At 34.2% G+C, this 12,225-nt stretch overlaps 1 protein-coding gene across 1 annotated transcript in view; it reads right to left on the bottom strand.

Moving 5' to 3' along the window:
- Positions 1 to 12,225, bottom strand: part of LOC129238295 (uncharacterized) — a 111,929-nt gene that overhangs the window by 87,697 nt on the left and 12,007 nt on the right. The window lies entirely within an intron of this gene.

Raw genomic sequence — 12,225 nt, forward strand, 5'->3', positions numbered from 1 at the left:
TAATGCGGAGACACAGTTATTACTGAGAGTACGGTTGAATATGGAGAACGAGTTTAAATCGGGTAGAAGGAAAAAAATGTATTGTGGAAGAAAGTTGTGACCGAAGTTAAAAATGTAAATCCCAATATAAGACTGGACAGCACCACAGCGCAGAGAAAATTCTTAAATCTCTTGGTAACGTACCTCTTGCTGACGGTCAACAGACGGCCATTCTATTTCGCTTTTAAGATTACAAATGGCTTGGATTGTTTTGTTAAATACACGGTGTGATGTTCCTTTTGCAATGCTGAAGCGATCCGAAAGCTGTCGGAACGTCACCCTGCTATTGCATAGCTTCCATAATGTCATGTACAGACTGTTCTCTAACGAATGACCATCACGGCCAAGCCTTGCAGTTACCCAGTGTGGAGTCAAAGCCTTTTCCAAAGCCTAATTAAAGTGAAACTATAAATTATTAATTTTCATAAAACTTATAAAACCTTACTTTAAAAGTGGCCCAATTCATTCGGAAATGGGAATAGAAAATGTCCTCGGGAAACGACTTTATTGTTTTAATAAATAATTTGTTTTTAGGTATTTTTCTTTTTAAAGACAAACATTTGTACCTAAACATTTTTCTCTTTGACTTCAATAGCCTTCTTTTTCTTAAATTTAAAGAAAATCTATCTTTTCTTTGCTCACAAATTTCGTCTAGTGTTAGATTCAGCAAAATTTCCATTTTAGTATTATACGCATTCAAAAATGCAAACAAACGTATTTGCAAATTGTCAAAAATTGTATAAGAAGTATCAAATGTCAAACTTGCACTGATGCTTATGCTGCAAGTCATGTCGCATTTACGAACACAGCCACCCTTCTGCACAAATACGCGCGGGTGTCAGTGATGGTAAATGTAGGGAAAATTCCCTACATGTAGGGATTTTTGTCGAAAAATGTGGGTGTAGGGAAAAGAAGGACAGATTTTTTTTAAATTCTGTAAATGTAGGGAATTTTCAAGAAGGACAAAAAAAATTTTAAAATAGTGGGGTAAAATTAAAAAAGTTCATTTAAAATAAAAATCCGCAGTAAGATTTCATGCCAGACTTCTTTTCCTTATGGCAGCATACTTTTAAAAGCGTTAATACGGCAGCATTGCCTTTTTTTACTTCGTTAACGCTAGCACGATTTTTTCTTTGCGCGAAAATTGTTAGTTGTCCCACGTTTTCTGGTGCTTTCACTTTTTAAGTAAGTTTGTAATTATTTTAGTTTTAGCTTTTTTATATTTAAAATACAAATATTTTACAGAAATGAGCTCTTCGACTGACTCTTCGGAGGAACACCAGGAAAAACAATGCAAGTATCGGAAACAAAAGTTCAATAATAAGTGGCTTGACGACGAAATTTTAGTGGCTAATTTGAAGCTGTTTAAACTGTGGCAAGTCTGATTTACAGAAGCACGCAGAAACAAAAGAAAAAAGAAAAAGCGAGTAAACCAAATGGCTCCAGAAATTTCGAAATAAGACTTAGCATGTTCTTCGCTGAGCATAATGTTGCGCTCAAGTGGTGGACCATTTAATCCCACTCTTAAAAGAAATCGTGCCCGATTCTGAAATAATAAAAAATCTGAGCTTGGAAGAAAGAAGTGCACCAGCATAATAAAAAATGAATGAAAAATGAAGAAAAAAACAATTTAGTTAAAAAATTAAAAGTAAACAAATTTTCCATAATGATCGAAGAGAGCACAGACATCGGACTCAATAAGCATATGTGTCTCATGATGAGATTTTTCGACGAGGAAAGCGAGCGGCTTGTGGTTAAGCTGCTGGATCTAATTCCAATAAGAACTGATTGCACTGCAGAAGCTCTGTACGGAATTTTTAAAAACTCTTAAACGCTAAAAAAAACACTTTTTTCATGAATTTATTGTAGCGAAACGGTTCAAGTCAGTTTATTAAAAGTTGTTGCATATTATAAAGTAAGATTTCAAGAATATTTGATAAAATTTTCATGTAAAAATATTGCAAAATGAGCGAATGAGAGCACATTTACGTAGACGTCTTTTCAAAAATACATTTTGCAGTAGCATATCTCAGCGTAGAATCATCTGAAATCAAAAAAATCGAATAATTTAGTTAAAGTATGAGTTAAACTTCCCCCCCACCGTTTATTTTGACGATTTATTTTCATTTTCAGCCATTTGGTAGTCGTTTGAAGTAAAAAGTGATTTTTGACGAAAAAATGCCGCCATTTTGTAGGTGTAAAACCACCTTAATATAAAAAAAAATGGCGAAAAAAAAAACGTTGGGAGGAGGTTTTTTATATGTAAAATATGTGTGCAAAATTTCAAAAGGATCGGTTGAGTAGTTTTCAAATGCCAATGATTACGCACTTTAAAAAAAAAGGTTCGAGAAAACCGAGTTTAAAGTTTTAAGTTATGAAAACGCGCAACTGCTGCGTCTCGGCAGATGTTTGAGGCGGCTCGGCTTTATGCTCTATAACTTAAAAAGTTTTGCTCGGATTGACTTAAAATTTTAACACGGTATTTTTGAAATGTTTTACTACAATAACATGCAAAAAAAAATCGATTTTTATCCCTTATAGGGCGATAGACCCCTAGCACATATTTTCCTCTCCACATGTAATGCTGAGGTGGCGTTGGTCTACTATGTATGTATTGAGAGTAGGTTGGGCTGGATGACTACACATTTACTAATTGCACTTCAGAAACCATAAAATGTACTTCAGACAAGTCAATTGTACTTCACAAACTTAAGTACAATATCTTGTATAGTAAAATATATACAAGCACTTAGCAAACAGTTAACACAATTTCACAAACTTTTCACAAAAAATGCACTTACCACAAATGAGTGCTCTACCATTGATATGTCTTCTAAATCCAGTTTTAAAATGTAATCCGTTCACATTTATTTGAAAAAAAAGGAACACTTAATTGGCAGTAGCTAATAATAAACATAGGTTGAAATTATGTACCAACTGGCATATCAACTAAAGATAGTACATCCGGATGAAAGGAGGCAGTATGTTGAATGGCACTGGCACAATCGTCGGCAACAATCGTTGTTTTTGCCTCATCAATCAGACGCTCCAAATAAGAAAGCTCTTGTTCGACTACGCCTGTACCGAACGCAGTCGGAATGCCAATATTTACCTTCACATAGGTTTTTATTTTAGACCAAATTATTTCAACAGGGTTGAGTATTGGCGAATATGGTTCCAGGCGAAGGAGTGTTGCCTTGTCTGTGGCGTTAAAGCCATTTAATGCATTTTCCAAATGGGCGTGACACGGCGCATTATCGCACACCAAAACCAAATCCGCAAGTTTGTTCCTCATTTCAACCCATTTCTGCAGGACTATTTGGAGCCAATTGCATGCATCTGCAGGTTTAAAAGATCCTCGACGGTGCTCCATCGCTATTATTCCACTTGTCGTTATAGCTACGATAAGATGAATGTTCGGTCCACGCGCAGCTGGTAGTATTTGAACTGCTCTACATCCAGAGCGTGCGCGACCACGTGTGCGACGGCAGAAAAAATTAAAATTTGTCTCGTCCATATAGATTATTTGTTTTCCAGCTTGTAAAAAAGCATTTAAAGCTCTTACATATTCGGCGCGTTTTGCCTTGTTTACGTCGCTGTTGATGGTTGCTAGTTGGTGGTGTCTGTCTTTAATCGTATACAGCCTGCCCTGTAAATAATTTCCTATTGTGGTAACCGACACTTCCTTTTGGAAGGCATTACATACTTTCATTTTTATTTCCTTCAGTGTCAAAGTGCAATTTTCTTCAATCCATTTTACAATATCATCCACTTCGACCACCGTTAGAGATTTTGCTTTGACTCCTCCTCTTTTGAGCTTTTTATCTCTTCCCGATCTGACCCATGAATAAGCTGTTTTATAATTAATTCCCAAAGATACTGCCAAACCTATCCAGTCGTCGTTCCTATTTGCTGCTTCTACGACTCTGCTTCTGTCCTGATCCGAATGGACCTTATACTTTCTCCACTCCATTGCTTCAGTGTCTATGGAAATAAATAAAATTAAAATTATACAGGTACCTATACATATATACAGATTTTATTAAAATTAATTTGGGTTCTATGTAGTGAAAGATACATTACCGGTAATTATTTGTAACACATCGGGCAATATCCTGATTGTTATACCTTAATTGCAAGAAATATTTGCAGTGAAAAAGGCGAAATATAGGCTTTCGCTCTACACGTATCCTAGATCTGCCTTTCCGAAATAAAAATACCTATTTATAGTTTCTTTTTTAAGAAATGAATTCTTTTGAGCGCAAACAAATCACAATTGAATGAAACTAATAGAAAAAAACAGGGATCGCGAATAATAATTTATTTTTTATAAAGGGTGATTTTTTAAGAGCTATAGGAAAGTTTAAAAAAAAAAAGACACACGTAAAATTCAGAAATATGCATGACATTTTTATTTAAATCGATAGTACAGTCCATATAATTTAATGTTTGAAGATTATTTCATGCAAATGTTGGCCGCGACTGCGCTTCAAATGGTTCATCCGCTTAGTTCAATTTTGGCATACTTTTTCCAATGTTTCGGCCGGTATCTCACATATAAATGCTTTAATGTTGTCTTCCAATGCGTTAATTGAAGCAGGCTTGTCTGAATAGACATGAGCTTTAACATAGCCCCAAAAAAATAATCTAAAGGTGTTATATCGCACGATCTGGGTGGCCAATTGACCGGTCCCGAACGTGAAATAAAATGTTCACCGAACTCTTTTCTTTTCTGGATACATTGGTAGCTCTTGCAATTCTTCTGGCTAATCTTCACTCCAAAATCGACAATTCTGCTTATTTACGTACCCATTGATCAAAAAATGAGTTTCGCCGCTGAACACAATTTTTCGATAAAAAAGTGGATCTTCGGCCAACTTTCCAAGGGCCCATTCACCAAAAATGCTGCGTTGCGGTCGGTAGTTCGGCTTCAATTCTTGCACCAGCTGTATTTTGAAAGCTAATTCCTTTCGCAAAAATTTTCCACGTTGTTGAGTAACAGAGGCCCAATTGCTGCAAACGGCGACAAATCGATAATTGATAGTCATCATTAACACTGGCCAATACAGCTGCGATATTTTCTTCAGTTCGCACTCTACGTAAGCGATGGTTTGATGTCCAATAATGTGGTTTGATGTCCAATAATGTAAATTTGGTTCTAAATTTAGTCACAATAGCTCGAATAGCCACTTCAGTAGGTCGATTAAACTGACCATAAAATGGAAGAAGCGCACGATAAACTTTCTTAACAGAACACGCATTTTTATAATAAAATTCAATGATTTGTAAGCGTTGTTCGTTTGTAAGACGATTCATGGTTAAATTATAGACCAAACTGAAGATGTTTGACAGTGAAACAAAACACGAAACGCTGTTTAAACCAACTGTTTAAAAAGATAATAGCTAAAAAATCATCCGTTTTTTTTTATTTCATTTTATTTTATTTTTCTTTTTATTTAATAATAATAATAATTATTATTTTTTTTCCAAAAAAAATTGTCTATTTAACATTGTAATGCTTGTTTGATTTGATTTAAATTTGTTTGTATTTTTGTTTTTCTTAAAAAAATCAGTAATTAATCGGTCTTATAATGGTCTATGGATAAGTTCGTGCGGTTTTACAACAGATGGCGTAACTTGATTATTATTCCATCGATCCACATTTCCAAACATTCATTGGAGAGCTACTGTCGTAAGGCACAAACGTCAGTATAGGTTTTTTATTTGAAGCGTAAACAACAATATTTTTACCACACTTGAAAATGTCGAATTTCGTGCCAAATAATGTGTTTTTGCGGGGAATTCTTTAATATGAAGAAAAAAGCAGCCGAAAGTCATCGTATCTTCGTGGAAGTTTATGGTGAGCATGCTCTAGCTGAGCGAACGTGCCAGAAGTGGTTTGCACGCTTTAAAAGTGGTGATTTTGGCCGCGCCGCCAAAGTTCATGGATACCGAATTGGAGGAATTGCTCGATCAAGATCCGGCTCAAACGCAAGAAGAGGTTGCAAAAACTTTGGGAGTTGATCAATCAACCATTTCCAAACGTTTAAAAGCCATGGGAATGATCCGAAATTCAAATTTCGAAAAAAAACCGCACGAACTTATTCATAGACCTATTAAATAAGATCTGACTTTAATTTTTTGTGGTCAAAACTAAAAGTTAAAATTTTACTTTTACAGTCAAATATAAAAGTTAAAATCGGTCGTTTATTTCGGTTGAAAATGAGAGTTAAAATTTTCCCCTTATTTGCTCGATCAAAAATAAAAGTTAAAATTTCATTTGTACTTTTTCAGTCTAAAATTAAAGTTACGGTAAATCGGTAAAAATTGGTCCATAAGGGGATTTTTTTTTAACAAAAATTGTAACTGCTATTTTCTCAATAAAAAATAAAAGTTAAAATTTGACTATAACATTTGGAATTTTACTTTTATTTCTGAAAAAGTGAAACTCAAATTTTTATTTTTAGTTTCGACCAAAAAAATAAAAGTCAGATTTTAACTTTTAAATAAATAAAAATCAAATTTTAACTCTTATTTTTGACCAAAAAAATAAAATTCAGATTTTAACTTTTATTTTTGACCGAATAAATTAAAGTCAAATTTTAACTTTTATTATTGACCAAAAAAATAAAAGTCTGATTTTAACTTTTGTATTTGACTGTTAGATTTTAGTTAGATTTTAACTGTTATATTTGACTGAAAAAGTAAAAATCAAATTTTAACTTTTATTTTTGGCCAAAAAAAGTAAAATTCATATTTTAACTTTTATTTTAAACCGAATAAATAAAATTCAGATTTCAACTTTCATTTTTGACCGAATAAATTAAAGTCAAATTTTAACTTTTATTTTTGACCAAAAGAACTAACGTCAGATTTCAACATTTACATTTGACTGAAAGAGCAAACGTCAAATTTTAACTTTTACTTTTGACCAGAAAATAAAAGTTAGATTTTGACTTGAGGCGGTGATCTTTTATAATTGAAAGAATTATTTATTTTACTTATTTTTGTTGAATTGATAATGAATTATAATTATTATATTTATTTCACGAGAAGCAGGTCCAGGATAAAAGCAGAGATGGGCAGAGCATGAGATATCTAATTTTTTAATTTATCGCGAAAAGTAAGTCATTTAGAGCACATTTTTAAAACTTCAAAAAATAACAGAAGATATTTTTTTTTTTTGCTTATTCCAAAAATGCGTCAATTTTATATATAAAATATAATATATTTTTATTGCTATAAATAGAACTTAACATTTATGTATATCATTCACGGTTGCATTCAGGAAATAAATTTGACTCAAACAACTTTTTAATTAAATTCAAATAACGAAGCTATCAATTTATTCATTGCTGTATATTTACTGCAAAAAGCTATAGAAAAACTAAAAACCTTTTTTGTAGTGCAAGTATCCCTTACATACAGGGTCCGGCACTCGAAGTGTAACCAATTAAAAAGGCCATAAATTTAGTTTGGAAAATTACTTTTATTCAATTCAAAGCAAAAAATGTGTGAAAAGAATACAAAATTAAGATTCAATTTACTTTTGCTCGATATGACCGCACCTTTTGACTTGACTATGGCCTTGAGACGCACAGTGCGGCCGATTCCCAAAAAGCTGGCCAAAAGTCGAAAAAAAAAAGTTTCTAGATAGAGTTTTTTTGTCTTTGGGTTGGCTACAGTAATGCCTTGAGTAGTGAAAACCGTTCATAGCAACGTCCTGTACCCTAAGTATCCTCTGTATTTTCAGTAGCAACGTGGCCTTCGTTTGAGCATCGTATTACTGTCGATGAATAGTGAAAGTTGTACACATTTGAAAGATTTTGTAATGGAGTAAATTGAAAAAAACCAAATGGAATCATCTTCGGAAGGTTAGTAAAATACGAGAAATCTTTAGTACATATCAATACCTCGACACAAAATTTTTAGCTGCAGCAATACGTAGATACATTTTTTGCAATTTTTTTTATAAAATTTGAGTTTTCAAACTGTATAGTAATACAACGCCGTCATATGCTGCTTTGAAACCTATTAAAGGTTACTCAAAAAAGTAATGGTTACTGAATAAAACAAGATTCAGCTGCTACCACTTGCTATCTTGCGACCCTGAAAACATATAAATTTACATGCATTTTGATTATGTTCTTGAATATACGCTATTTCACGTGAGGGGGTGGCCAATAGGGGTGGAAGGGGGTGGATTTTCAAAATTTTAAGATCAAATTCGTAATCAGCGACCCGACAACCCCCGAGTAAGAAATTTTGAATCAATTACTTAATTTTTTGAGTTTTGGCCAGCTTTTCGGAAATCGGCCGCACTGTGAGACGGTCCAGAATCGAATCGCAAGCTGTCCGAATGTGACTTGTAGGTATTTTGGCCCACTCGCGTACAATGGCTTTTTTCAGCGCCTCGAGACCGGTGAATCTTTTAGTTCGGACCTTGCTCTCCAAAATGGCCCAAAGAGAATAATCTATCGGATTCGTGTCTGGTGAATCTGAGAGCCATCGTTTGGACGTTATGAAGTTCGGAACGTTGTTTTTAAGCGATTCTTGGTTCACTCGAGCTTTGTGAGACGGTGCCGAGTCCTGTTGAAACGTCCATGGTCTGCCTCCGAAATATTTGTCTGCCCACGGTTTCAAAGCAACCTCCAGAATACTTTCCCTATAAATATTTCACATTTACCTTGACGCCAGGCTCGAGGAATACGATTGAGTAGCGCCCCTCTGGGGTTACAGCGGCCCAAACCACTACCTGTGGCGGGTGCTGCCTCCTTGTAGCTAATCGATGACTCAAATTTTCGGTCAAATAAACCCTATCGTTTTGGGAGTTTACAAATCGCTGAATTTGAAAACACAATGTTCGGAAATTGACCGCTTTCGGCCAAGCGAAACAACTCCTTCGCTCTCTCAAGTCTGACTTGTTGCTGCTTTGGTGTGAGATCATGCGCCTTTTGGATCTTGTAAGGCTTGACTTTGAGATCATTTTTCAGTGTGCGGCGGATGCTACGGTCAGATATTTTCACTTCTTTCGCCATTTGATTGGCTCTTCGTCGGCGATTTCGCTCAAGTCGCTTTTTTACTTTACTTTAACCACCTCCATGACGTTTCGCGATGCTACCAGTATCATTGTAACGAGTAATGGTGCGATAAACAAAAAATGTATTTACTTTAAGGTACTCGAACTCACGGACAATGGCTGCTTGTGAGTTTCCAGCCAAATATAATGCAATCACACTATTACGTTTGAAATACATTACTGATTTTCGTTTTCGTTTACTCTCGGCAAAATGCTTCCGCGAGTTATGAGTTATGTTATTAATTATGTTACTATGTACCCTGTATTTATTAAGGTATTTACTAATGTATATGTATTATATTATTCACCGGATTCATATACTATGCGAGTTAATGACATAAAATATGAGTCGATGTAGTTTTGTTTTTTAAGTTGTGTTGAAAAAAGAAGATTTCTGAAAAATATAAAATTGAAGAGAAAAAATAAAATTTTCTTTGAACAATAAAATAAAATTTTCTTTGAACAATAAAAGAAAATTTAAGTGGCGCAGTCGGTAGGATTCCAATTTTTGTTTAAAAGGAATCCAGTGAAACGAAACGAAAACTCTAAAATAATTTTATACCGAAAAAGGACACACTGCTGGTTAATAAAAAAAAAAAGGCGTACTTTTTCCAAGTGAGCAACGAAGTTAGTTAAAACAAAAATTTAGTAACTAACGCAGAAACAACACTGTGACAATATTGTATGAAAAGTCAGGAGAAACGCGAACAAATTTTTGAGAAAAACCGTAAAATGATGGAGGGTAATCAAAGTACCATCGAACAGTGTCTAGCGGGTTTGACGCAGCTCGTAGTAGCGAATCATCAACCCATATCATGGAGGAGTAAAATAGAAAAGGAAATTCGGTATTTGCCGGAGTTCCGAGGAGAAGCAGGTACTCTGCCATCCTTTATAGAAGCTGTTAACAGAGCCCTTGCAGATTTCCCGTCAAGTTGTGATGACGTTTATAAAATAATTTTCAACCTGAAGATTCAGGGCATGGCCAAAAACATACTATCCGTGAGCCCCCCTTCGACGTGGGATGAATGCAAGCAGCGGCTAAAGAAGCATTATCGAGCGTCCAAAAATCAAATGGAAATAACGAGTATCATCAATAATCTTAGAGTAAGAAGTATAAAAGATCTAGATTATAGAATTACTCAAATATTAGAGTATATAAGCGAACTTGCACTGTTTGAAGATGATTCCGAAACTGTAACTAATATATTTAGTGGCATGCTTGTACAAAACAAAAGAATTAATTTCAGGTACTCTTGCATTCGCAATTATGAAAAAACTAAAAATTCAAGAAGTTAGAGAAATTATGGTTTCTTTTGTAGGTCAAGACGAGGGTAATTTAAAAAGTAGTCTACTTCTAAAGCAGACAATAAAAAATACTGAATGTCATTCAAAATATTACCAAAATCAAAATTACTACTCAGATCGTAATAGTCGCTACGAAAATGAAAAACCAAAACAGTTACAACAAAACATAAGCAAATACGATCGAGAAACTAGACATCATACTAATAGTTCACAACAGCATTCATATAATACTAGATCATACCACAATAACAATTATAACCGAAATCGTCACGATGTAACAAATAGCAGCAATGAACCATTGAGACAAGACAGCGATAGTACCCGTAGGCAACAATATAGGCAAAGCGAACCGATGGAGGTAGATGTTATCAGCCAAACCCCATTTGAAACAAATACAACTGAAGACATTTTTTTTTATCAACTAGCCTCGGACCGTAATAAAATATTACTTAAACTAACAATCGAAAACCAAGAATATCTTGCGTTATTAGATACAGGGTCCACTGTAAGTTTACTAAATACCAAAAAAATAGGAGAAAATAAATACAAAATATTAACAGAAACCACAACACCATTAAATACGATAGAGGGTAGAGTGCGTAAATTTAACAAAACAGTGTCTACTAAATGCCCAAAAGAGTTTCAATACCCCTGCAATTCTAGAATGAAATGGCTTGCGATATCAATGGATAAGCCATATGACCTTTTATTAGGTATGGATTTTGTTGTAAATAATATAGCAAAAATCGTTCTAAAAGATCAGTTAATACTCTTAACTAATGGAACTACTTTATATTTTATATCAAAAGAATTTGAAGTCAATGTTTTAGAAGAATGCAAAATACAAAAGGAACAATTAGATGATTTAAACAAAAAAGAGAAAGAAGTTATTGAAAGGTTATTGAAGAAATATAACAAATTACTTTACAAAGAAAATGACATACTGACGAGTACAACAACAATTACACATGAAATAAATACTACGACAGATAAGCCAATAAATTCAAAATTATATCGCTATCCACCCAAGCACGAAGCAGAAGTGAGACGTCAAATGGAAGAAATGGAAGCTCTCCTATAATAGTCGTCCTAAAAAAATTAGATAGCTCAGGAGTCCAAAAGTATAGAATTGTTGTTGACTATAGACGTCTCAATCAAGTTACAATCGATGATAAATACCCCTTGCCAAATATAGACAGTATTTTAGACAAGCTGAGAAAAGCGCAGTATTTCACCACCATCGATTTGGCAAAGGGATATCATCAAATTTTGTTAGCCAAAAAGGATATAGAAAAAACTGCGTTTGTCACCCCTGCAGGCCTCTATGAATACGTTCGAATGCCGTTTGGCTTAAAGAACGCGCCGGCAACTTTTCAGAGGCTTATGAACGATATTTTGAGAGAATATATTAACAAGATTTGCGTCGTATATCTTGACGATATACTTATTTTTTCTACCACCTTAGAGGAACATGAAATATCGTTAAGTAAAATATTTTATAAACTGCAGCAGCACAATCTGAAAATTCAGTCTGATAAATGTAGTTTTATGAAAAAAACTACATCGACTCATATTTTATGTCATTAACTCGCATAGTACATGAATCCGGTGAATAATATAATACATACATACATTAGTGAATACCTTAATAAATACAGGGTACATAGTAACATAATTAATAACATAACTCATAACTCGCGCGCTTGTAAACAATACCCAGGGTATTGTCATTTAGCCAATTAACACACAGCTCATGCCCGTGCATCAGCTGCGCGAGCGGTCTGAAGTTGGTTACACATCAA

This window comes from Anastrepha obliqua, chromosome 2, assembly GCF_027943255.1.
Source record: "Anastrepha obliqua isolate idAnaObli1 chromosome 2, idAnaObli1_1.0, whole genome shotgun sequence".
Taxonomy (NCBI): domain Eukaryota; kingdom Metazoa; phylum Arthropoda; class Insecta; order Diptera; family Tephritidae; genus Anastrepha; species Anastrepha obliqua.